Source organism: Crocuta crocuta, unplaced genomic scaffold (assembly GCF_008692635.1).
Source record: "Crocuta crocuta isolate KB4526 unplaced genomic scaffold, BGI_CrCroc_1.0 scaffold445, whole genome shotgun sequence".
NCBI classification, from domain to species: domain Eukaryota; kingdom Metazoa; phylum Chordata; class Mammalia; order Carnivora; family Hyaenidae; genus Crocuta; species Crocuta crocuta.
Window position 1 is genome coordinate 2,104,214 of NW_027530847.1, and position 11,291 is coordinate 2,115,504.

Consider the following 11,291-nt stretch of genomic DNA (forward strand, 5'->3'; position numbering starts at 1 on the left):
GCCCTCCCATACCCTGGCCAGCTGCCGAGGGCACCTTCTCCGATCCTAGGCAAGGCCTGCGGGGAGCAGGATAGCCTGGGCGGTCGGTGGAGGATGCTGGGGAGGTCTATCCTGAGTGACCTAGAAGTGGCGTGAGAGGCAGTAGTGGAAAACAGGAAATTAGCAGCTTCTGTGGAGGTCTCCTTGGTGCCAGGCTTTTCTGGGGGGCGGGGGGGGGTGGGAGATTTGAAAAATTCCTTCCATTCACTTCTCCCACAGTCCCCGTGGTAATAATAATAATAATAATAATGATAATGATTATTAGTAAAAGTGGTAACCTAGCGGCTCAACCCGCCTGTTTGGAATGGAAACGATATCGTTATCTCCGTTCCTCAGGACCACCTGGGGAACCAAGGATTTTTATTCTCTACCTTTTCGGAAGGAGGAGCCTGAGGCTCAGAATGGTTGATATTCGTGCAGCATGGAAGACTTAGAAAACTTCCCTGCCTCCCCTTAGTCTCCCACTCTTACTTCCTACTTAAAGTTTTTTTTTTTAATTTTATTTCTGAGAGAGAGAGACAGCATGAACAGGGGAGGGTCAGAGAGAGAGGGAGACACAGAATCTGAAACAGGCTCCAGGCTCTGAGCTGACTGTCAGCATAGAGCCTGACGTGGGGCTCGAACCCACGAACCGTGAGATCATGACCTGAGCTGAAGTCGGACGCTTAACCGACTGAGCCACCCAGGCGCCCCTCTACTTAAAGTTTTATTTTAGGGGGTTGCAAATTATAGCCCTTGCCTGCCACACTGTTTTTTATGTGGTGTGTGTGTGTATTCTTTTTACTGTTTATGAAGTGTTTACACCTTTAACTGTTGAGAAGACAAAAGTAAGAATGTGTTTGTGATATGTGAAACTTAACATGAAGTTCAAATTTTAGGTCTGTAAGTGAAGGGTTTTCTGTTGTTTGTTTCTAAGTAGGCTCTGCACCCCAGCCCAAGGTGGGACTTGAGCTCAACGAGCCTGAGTCAGATGCTGTACCAAGGAGGCCAGCCAGGCACCCCATTAAGTGAAGGTTTTTTTGAATGCAGCTGACTTTTGTTTACGTATGGTCTATGTCTAATTGCGACAACAGCGGCAGCCTATGTTTTACTGTTTTTTTTTTTTTCCTAGGAGAGAGAGACAGAGACAGCGTGAGCAGGGGACGGTCAGAGAGAGAGGGAGATACAGACTCTGAAACAGGCTTTGAGCTGGCAGTCAGCACAGAGCCCGACGCGGGGCTCGAACCCACGAACCGTGAGATCATGACCTGAGCGAAAGTCGGACGCTTAACCGACTAAGCCACCCAGGCGCCCCTTACTGTTTGTTTTTAGAAGAGGTTTACCCACTCCTACCCTACCCCTTACCCTGGAGATGGCTCCAGAGGGAGACTGGGGACCCAAACTCAGGGTCCTCTCAGGGTCCTTCTCCTGGCAGTCCCTGACCCTTGGCTGCTGTTGATCCTAGCAGATCTATGTCCATCCTGAGAGCAGGAGTGTGTTATGGTATTCATGCATTCATTCCACAAACAGGCCTGGAGCACCTGCTGTGTACCAGGCACTGGTCTGGGCAGGAGGTACAAAGCAGATGTGATCCTTATCTACGGATATCAACAGTCACCCAGCTATTTCTAAATACAAACAGTACAGAGTGCTGTGAGCAGGGTGGATGGAAGTTGGAGAGCATTTGACAAGGGAGCCAGGTTAATCTGGCCATCAGAAGATCTTCCCAGAAAAGGTGATGGTAACATTTGAGGTCTGAAAAATTAGTAGGGTTCTAGATTGTAGGTATCCCCTTTTAGACTCACTTTCCCATTTCAATTCCTTTTCCCATTTCAAGTCTAGATCTTGACTCACGTGAGATCCCTGACTTAGGGAGAGGGGCACAGCTAGAGAGGCGAGACATTCCCCTCTCCATCATGAGTTGAAGCATTGAGTCAGGCACAGAAGGGAGGTAGATAAGTTGGCAATCACTTTTTTAAAAATGATTGCATGGTACTTTTATGTAATAATTACAACAGTTTATTCATTATGTTATTGAATATAATTGGTTCGTTTGTAAACATTCAGCAAATATTTATTGAACATCTGTGTGCCAAGCTCTGTTCTAGGTCTTGGGGATACAGTAAGCAAGACAGATGAAAACCCCTGTCCTGGTGGAGCTTCTTAACAGTCTGGTACAGGAGGCAGTAAATAATGTATTAGGTGTGTTAAGTGGTGACCACCACCATGGAGAAAAATAAAGCAGGAGCAGGTGGCAGACCATTTGAAACAGGGAGATAAGAGAAGGCCTCCCTGAGAAGGTAGCAGTTTAAGCAGAGAGCTGAGGATCTGTGTGGGTGTCTGGGGGGAAGCACACATTGATGAAACACTAAGATGCCAGCCATGAAATTCGAATCAATAGCATTCTCAAGTCATGAAATTCTAAGTAATAGAACTCTGGGGCCGTGGAATGCTAATCAATATTTCTCTGGTGCCATAAAATTCTAATCAATAGAATTCTCTGGTTGTGAAGTTCTAACTAATAAAACTCTGAAACCATGAAATTCTAATCAATTAGGAAATCTCCCCAGGGTGCCTGGCTGGCTCAGTCAGAACATGTGACCCATGAGCTCCGGGTCCTGAGTTCAATCCCCACATTGGGTGTAGGGCTTACTTAAAAATCAGTCAGTCCAGTCAGAAAACGTACATGTGAAAGCAGCTGGAGTGGGAGTTAATCAAGTGAAGGGAGGAATAATGCCCAGGAGGAAGGAACAAATAGCATGTACAAGAGTCCTGTGGCAGGAGGGTAGAGAGGTTGAGAGCTAGAAACTGCCCCTTACCCAGCCATTCAGTTGGTAAGACAAACTGTCACAAAGGTATCTGTTTCTCTACCTGTGAGCCATGACATCTGAGTTTCAGCAGCAGGAAAGCTGGTAAAAATAGCATGCATAGATGCAACCGTAATCTCAGGGTCTTAAGTTCAAGCCCCACGTTAGCCATAATAAATAAATAAATAAATAAATAAATAAATAAATACCTTTAGGATAATTTGATATTGCTGTGATATCCAAGTGCATGCCTATTTTCTCAGTAATTCATTTTATATCTATTTTACAAAAAGTATCATACCCTTGTTGCATCTTGTTTGTTGCATGACTTTGTATTGTACTTTGTTTTGTGTGGCTTGTATGAAGGCAAGTTAAATGCATAGTGAAATGTCATTGAATTTTAAATCCTGAACCTGTCTTACAATTATGTTAATTTGTTTTATTACTGAATAAAGCTGACTTTGTGGAAACACAACTCTGTAAGGTCTTTGGAGTCTCAGCTCCATGCCTCTTGGCTTCTATTCTGTCCTCTTGTGTTTTCCTCCCCTCTGCATCTGTGCAAACGGAGGCTCTAAAAGGGTTTAACTTTTCCCAAAGTCCCCCAGGAAGCATCAGGCAGGGTAAAGTCTAGGTTACCAAGCCTCTTCATTCTTTAGTTTCTACCACCTGGCAGCTGTGTGACCTTGAGCAAGTTCCTTAACCTCTCTGAGCTTGGTTCTTCCCTTTTTCAAAAAAGGAAAGAAATCAATCTTACCTCCCAGCATTCTTAAGAGAATTAAATGAAACAATATGTGTTTAGCATACTGACAAGCTCTCAAGGTCAGCAAAGCTCTCAAGGTCAGCTATTGCTGCTGTTGCTCTCTTGTTACTATAATTAGTGTAACCATAATAATTATTATTATTCACAATTATAATTAATTTTAGCCCAGGCCTCTTTCCCCTGCCTTTAAAGAATGCTTTGTGGCCTGAGCCCTGACTCTAAAACATAAGCTGGTTTCTATCCCCCTCTCTGCATGTCTGAAGTCTAAGGTGATCACTGGAAGGAGGAGGTGATAAAAGGGCAGGGCACACACAGGAAGGGGTGCTGGGAATCTGGAGGCCAGGATGACCCAGAGCCACCTCTTTTTTTTTTTTTAAGATTTGATTTTATTTTATAACTTTATTTTTTATTTTATTTTTTTTAATTTTTTTTAAATGTTTTTTATTTATTTCTGAGAGAGAGAGAGAGAGAGCGTGAGCAGGGGAGGATCAGAGAGAGAGGGAGTCACAGACTCTGAAACAGGCTCCAGGCTCCGAGCTGGCAGTCAGCACAGAGCCCGACGCGGGGCTCGAACCCACGAACCGTGAGATCATGACCTGAGCGAAAGTTGGACGCTTAACCGACTGAGCCACCCGGGCGCCCCTATTTTTTATTTTATTTTTAATGAGAGAGCGAGCAAGCAGGGGGAAAGGGGTAAGGGGAGAGAGAGAGAATCCCAAACAGGCTCCACACTTACAAGGGGCTCCATCCCACAACCCTGGGATCATGACCTGAGCTGAAATCAAGAGTCGACGCTCAGCCTACTGAGCCACCCAGGCGCCCCTAAAGATTTTGTCGTTAAGTAATCTCTACACTCAGTGTGGAACTTGAACTCACAACCCTGAGATTAAGAGTAGCACGTTCCACCAACTGAGCCAGCCAAGCAGCCAGGCATCCCTTCTTTCCTTTTAAATTTTAAATTCAGTATCGTAAACATACAGTGTTATATTAGTCTCAGGCGTACAATGTTAAATTTTTTTTTTTAATGTTTTATTTATTTCTAGGAGAGAGAGAGAGAGCATGAGCAGGGGAGGGTCAGAGAGAGAGGGAGTCACAGACTGAAACAGGCTCCAGGCTCCGAGTTGGCAGTCAGCACAGAGCCCGACGCGGGGCTCGAACCCACGAACCGCGAGATCATGACCTAAGCGAAAGTCGGACGCCTAACCGACTAAGCCACCCAGGCGCCCCAGGCGTACAATGGAGTGATTCAACAATTCTGTACATTACTCAACGCTTATCACGGTATGGTATAGGTAGTCTTAATCCTATTCACCTGTGTCCACCCCCCCTCCCTTCTAGGTCACCCCTTGGTATGTGTATATGTGTGGGCTGACTTGGCTTTTTTGGGGACCCACAAGCAAATGTGAATGCCTGGTAAGAGCCTACCTGGCTTGGGGCTGGCTGGTCCCTAAAGGTGGCTTTGGGGGTCCCAGGGGGTCCCAGGAGACCAAGATGAAGCTCACACAGCTGCAGAAGCATCTGCAGCCTGGGAAGAAGGTGCCACTGGTGAAGCTCAGAGATGGTGCAGAAACTGTGGCCCTGTGATCACCCCCCCACGATGCCAGAAGCACCTGTAGCAGGTCAGACTCCAAGTAATGTGGGAGGCCCCTCCCTGGGCTGTGCCCATGGCTTGGAGAGAGAAGGGGACACAAGAAAGGACAGCAGAGAAGTGGTCTGAGGAACTCTTTTATTCCCTGGGAGCAGAGGGCGCCAAGAATGGGCACTGGCTTAGAGTCCTGATGAGTTCTGGTTTCGAATTCTGACTCTACTTCATGTGAATGGGGGCATTCCGACTCTGTAACCAGACAGACCAAACACCAATATTTGGCCAGCATTATTAGCTTTGTGACTTTGGACAAAAGCCCTGACTTCTCTGAGACTCCATTTTCAAATCAGTGAGCAGGACCTATACCTACTCCCTGGGGTGTGAGGACCCCAAGGATAGTGTGGGACCTGGCACATGGCAAGTGCTCATTAAATCTTGGTTATTGTCATCATGGAGTTACTCAGACGTTCTGATCTGCAGCGTCCTCATCTAGTGAACTGTTGGGATCAAGGTAAGGTCACGTGCAAGGCAGTGAATGGTAGGGACTTGGAGTTTCAGCTCTGGGGGCAGATCCCAGTTCTGCCTTGTGTGACTGTGGGCAGGTCCCTGGACCTTCTGAGTCTCCACTTCCTTTTCTGCATAATGGGAAGGGTTTTAACGTTTGGAAGTGCATGGTCCTCAGTAGAGGGTTAGTGGGCCTCCATTGTCTTCATCCAGATGCTGCTGCCCAACTTGTGTAGGCTGACCCGCTGACCTTCTGACCAATTTTTTTTTTTTTGCACAAACATCTGAACAGTTGTTACTTCCTTAATTCTGGAAATGGGATTATTCCTCCTCCTTTTTCTTGGGTGGCAAAATTGAGGGCTCAGACAAGTGAAGGGACTTGTCAAAATACCACACAGACCTAGCTCCTGGATCATGGACTTGAGCCTGACCTTCCTTTCTTCCTTAAGCTCTGGAGATGTTTCCTTTTTTAATTTATTTTAATTTTTTCTTTAATTTTTTCTTTAAATTCTAGTTAGTCGACATACAGTGTAATATTGTTTTCAGGAGTGGAATTTAGTGATTTATCACTTACGTATAACACCCAGTGCTCATAACGACAAATGCCCTCCTTCATACCCATCACCCATTGAGCCCATCCCCCACTCACCTCTCTCCATCAACCCTCAGTTTGTTCTCTATTGTAGAGTTTCTTATGGTTTGTTTCCCTCTCTTCCTCCCCCCCTTCCCTTATGTTCATCTGCTTTGTTTCTTAAATTTCATTTATTTTTTTAAATGCAGAAAATCATGTAAGATGACTTGCATTAAGGAATTAGCATTAAAAAACACACAAACAAACACACACCCCTGAGGATGGCTATTACCCCAAAAACAGAAACTAACAAGTGTTGGTAGGGATGTGGAATTGAAACTCTTGAGTACTGCTAATGGGAATATAAAATGGTACTATGGAAAATGGTATGGCAATTTTTCAAAAAAATTAAATATAGAATTACCACATGATCCAGCAATTTCACTTTTGGATATATACTCAAAAGAATTAAAAGTAGGAACTCAGGGGTGCCTGGATAGCTCAGTTGGTAGAGTACATGACTCTTTTTTTTTTTTTTTTTTTTTTTTTTTATTTCTAGGAGAGAGAGAGAGACAGCGTGAGCAGGGGAGGGTCAGAGAGAGAGGGAGTCACAGACTGAAACAGGCTCCAGGCCCTGAGCTGGCAGTCAGCACAGAGCCCGACGCGGGGCTTGAACCCACGAACTGCGAGATCATGACCTAAGCGAAAGTCGGACGCTTAACCAACTAAGCCACCCAGGCACCCCTAGAGTACATGACTCTTGATCTTGGGGTCATGAGCCCAAGCCCCATATTGGGCATAGAAATTACTTAAAAGCAAGAAAAGGATGGGGCACCTGGGTGACTTAGTTGATCTGGAGTCCAACTCTTGATTTCAGCTAAGGTCATGATCTCACAGTTTGTAAGATCAAGCCTTAAGTCAGACTCTGTGCTAACATCTTGGAGCCTGCTTGAGATTCTCTCTCTGTCTCTCTCTCTCTCTCTCTCTCTCTCCCTCTCTCTGTCTGCCCATCCCCTCCTTTGGGATAAACAAACAAACAAAAAAGGAAGTAAAAAACAATTTTAGGAAATTAAAAAAAAATCATCTGGGTACCTTTTTCCCCAAATAACCAAATATTGCTCTACAATTTTAATCAAGTTACTTCAAATCTTTTTTGTTTTCCTTTTCAACAAAAATGATAAAACTGAAGTTGAAACCTCTTCTCCTCTATCCCACTGCTTTTGCTGCCTCCCCATAGAGGAGTTTGGTGTTTTTCACAAACGCTTCAGATGTTGGGTTTCCATAAATCCCATGAATGTTTTTATACTTGTATTTGTTTTCATATGAGTGTACTTACATTGCACTAAAATTGTATACAATATTATTTGTGTGTTTTAAAAATATCACATATTTCATCATATTTTTCCCACATCTTCCTGCAAATTGATTTTTTCCACTTAACCTTATGTTTGTAAGATTCATCCATTTTGAGTTCATTCCCTTTAGCTGCTACAGAGTTTTCCATTGTATAAACAGACCACGTTTCATTTGTTTATTGTCAAAGAGAGGTATTTGCCAAGGTGAGCAAACTATTTGGTTTGCAATAATTTCCTGTGGCAAATAGTAAGGTTATTTATTGGTTTACAGTCCTATCTTTCCAGGCAAGAATTTCCTGGAACAGATAGTCAAGTCATGTTGATATCAGGGGCCTCGTTTCTTGGCCCCTGTTAGTTGAGTAACATGGAGGAAGGTTTTCTAGGTTCTTGTATTTATCCATTCCCCGATTGATGGACATTTAGGTTATTGCCAATACTCTGTTATCACATCCAGTGCTGCATAACCATAAACACGTTGTGAGAGTTTCTCCGGGGCCCCCATACAGAAGCACAATTGCTAGCTAGCAAGATGTGAGCATCAGCAATTTTCCTAGAGTCCTGTATTCTCTGTAGCCCATCTCTGTGACTCCCAGAAGAGGCAAATCTCCCTCCACAGCCACCAGCACAGACGGCAGGAACTGCCAGGGCTTTGCCCACACCGGCTGCCTGCCCACCCGCCCACCCTCCCTTGTTCTGGCAGATTAACGGTGACCTGCGACCCTGACAGGCTGGCCACACTCCCGGCCAATTTCAGCCTGTCGAAAGGAGTCCCCAGGGGTGGTTAGGGCTTTGGGATGTGTTGGCCAGATGGGCCTGGGAGGTCTTGGGTTGGTTTATCCCAGGAGGCAGAGCAGGTGGGCAGCCCCCAGCACCCCCACCCCCATTTCCCCATCATGCATCACTGGGCTGGAGCTGGAGCCAGATGGTGGGGATGGGGCGGCCTTGCAGCTTCTGGCCTGACAAAGGAGCCTCTGTGCTGCTCCCCCGCCCTGACTGGTGTGGCTGGCCTAGTCTGACTGCCAATCACTCTCAGCCCTGGCCTGCCTTGCCCTGGGCAGCCTTTCTGCCTAGAAGGTCCCTTCCCCCATCCCATTTGTGGGGAAGTTGCCCAAGCAATGTTTCTGAAGAACCTTGGACTTGGAAACCCACTCAGCATCCACCTGAGAGTGAGCAAGTATGACCGAGGCAGTGTTGCCCCGTGGCTATGCCAAGTCATAGACTCAAATACACTAATAAGGGATGCCTGGGTTGCTCAGTTGGTTAAGTGTCCAACTTTGGCCTAGGTCATGATCTCGCCATTCCTGAGTTTGAGCCCCACGTCGAGCTCTTTGCTGACAGCTCAGAGCCTGGAGCCTGTTTCAGATTCTGTGTCTCCCTCTCTCTCTCTTTATGCACTTCCCTCACTCCCCCGCCCCTTCCTCTGTCTGTCTGTCTCTCTCAAAAATAAATAGTAAAAAAGCTTTTTTTAAACAAATTAAAAAAAAACAAAAAACAAAAATAAATGCACTAATAAGATCAAGTGTAATGGGCCAGGTAGGGATTACTGCAAACTGGTGCCTGGCATTCAGTGAGCCCTCATCAGTGGTCTCTACTATTGTTCCAGAGGGGGAACTGAAGCCTAGAGAGGAGCGTGCTTGCAGAAGAGTCTCCTGATTAGGAGAAAAGACTTGGGAGTCAGGCTCCCCCGAATTAATTCCAGATCTGCTCCTGAGAGTGAGTTCTTGGGATCACCAAAGCTCTCATTCCTCATCTGAAACGGGGCTAATTAAATCTTTATCAGAGAAAACAATCCTGAGGGAGAGGTAAGATGATGCCTGGAAAGCATCTGGTACAGAGTAAGCCCCCAGGACAGAGGGGCTAGTCTCATTATCCTGGGATCCAGAAAGAGGGTGCAGACACTGCTAGAGACAGGTAATCCTCAGGGCGAGGAGAGGAGGGACCCAGGGCATCTGTAGTTGACTGGTTCAAGTGAGATCTGCCTGAGGACTTCCCCAGTTACAGTGTGTAACCTTCTTGATCAGAACCCTGTTTCCTTATCTGTAAAATGGGTTAAATGACAGTACTTCATAGGCTGTGAGGGTTAAGTCAGTTTTCACCTGGAGAGCTTATGGACCATAGTCAGTCAGTATTAGTTATTACTGGGAGGCAAGGAGTCATTTCTGACTCCCCTCATCCAGGCTAGGGTTTGGAAGGTCTCCACGTCAGATCTGTCTTGGGGCACAGCAAAGAAGAGGAAGGGGGAAAAGCAGGCCTGGGGATCTAGGGGCCGTGGCGTCCCTTCTGGCTGCTGCCTCTACTTTGCTGGGGGACTCTAGGCTTCTGGGGAGTGGATGATTTGACCTCCACTGTTTCTCAGGAGTCTGGGGTTCTCTGACCTGGGCAAGGGCATGAGGGAGGGAAGGAGGTGGGGGGAGGGTGGCTAGCAGGGGCTGACCATGGAGCTGCGGCCAGACCGGCCCTGATGCGAGGTGGCCTTCAGGGTTCCCTCCCCGCACGCGGGATCCGGGCGTGTTCCAGCTGGGTCCTTGATGCCAACTGAAGTCTATTAATATCAAAGTAATAAGGTAATTACTGTGATTTGGGAAAATTACTAGTGAATGCTTTTGAGGGAATTTTGGAGCAGAGAGAAGGGTGAATGAAACATCTGTGAGGAAAAGATGAAGGATTGTTCTAGATGTAGCATAAGGGTGTTAGGCTCTGGGCCCAGGGGCAGCTCCTTGTACACTCCCCAGCTTGGGACTCCTGCAGGGAGTGAATGCAGGAGTGTGTGTGTGTGTGTGTGTGTGTGTGTGTGTGTGTGTGTGTGTGTGTTGNGAGGAGGGGGGGGGGGGGGGAGGGGGAGTCTTCGGGGGAGGGGTGCGTGTAGGATTTTTCAGGCCCTAAATTACCCTCGCAGAGTGCAGGGTGAAGGACTAGGCCTGGAGCTAGAAGCCAATCTCCTTTTCATTCCCCAGCCTGCAGCCTCTGTGAGCGATCTCCAGCCCCACAATCACCCCAGTTCTGAGCCCTCTGCCTGGAGAAGGGTTAGGCAGAAGACCCCTGGGTCACAGAGGCTAGGAAGAGCTTAGAAGCAGGGGTTGTCAAAGTGTGACTCTTGGACCATAGCATGGTCATCACCTGGGGACTTGCAGACCTGCTGTCTCAAACTCTGGGATGGGGCCCTGGCAATCTACGTTCTAATAAGCCCAGAATAGACGTGTGAGATGATAGACAGGGCCAGACCTGGGAAATGGAGCATGAAGACCACTTGGAGAGGTTTTTAGGAGGTTGACTCCATAGGAATTGATGACAGGGTGGACGTGGAAGATAGCATGGTAATAGTAGTCATAGAAGTAAGAACAGCTTGGGGCACCTGGGTGGCTCAGTCAGGTAAGTGGCAGACTTCGGCTCAGGTCATGATCTCGCAGTTCGTGAGTTTGAGCCCCACGTCAGGTTCTATGCTGACAGCTCGGAGCCTGGAACCTGCTTTGGATTCTGTGTCTCCCTCTCTCTCTGCTATTCCCCCACTTGTGCTCTCTCGCTCTCTCTCTTTCTGTAAAATAAATAAACATAAAAAAAAAGAAGAAGTAAGAACAGCTTGGGGCGCCTGGGTGGCTAAGTTGATTAAGCGTCTGACTTCAGCTCAGGTCATGATCTCATGGTTTGTGAGTTCAAGCCCCGTAGTGGGCTCTGTGCTGACCATTTTATGCTT

General features: G+C 46.7%; 1 long non-coding RNA gene across 2 annotated transcripts in view; it reads left to right on the forward strand.

Annotated features, from left to right (window-relative positions):
• The window catches only part of LOC144235790 (uncharacterized), a 19,527-nt gene extending 16,290 nt beyond the window's left edge, over positions 1-3,237 (forward strand). For both annotated transcript variants that reach the window (XR_013336314.1, XR_013336315.1), the window contains exon 3: positions 1,151-3,237. This is a non-coding gene — a long non-coding RNA (uncharacterized LOC144235790). The remainder of the gene's footprint in view (positions 1-1,150) is intronic.
• The last annotated feature ends 8,054 nt before the right edge of the window (positions 3,238-11,291 follow it).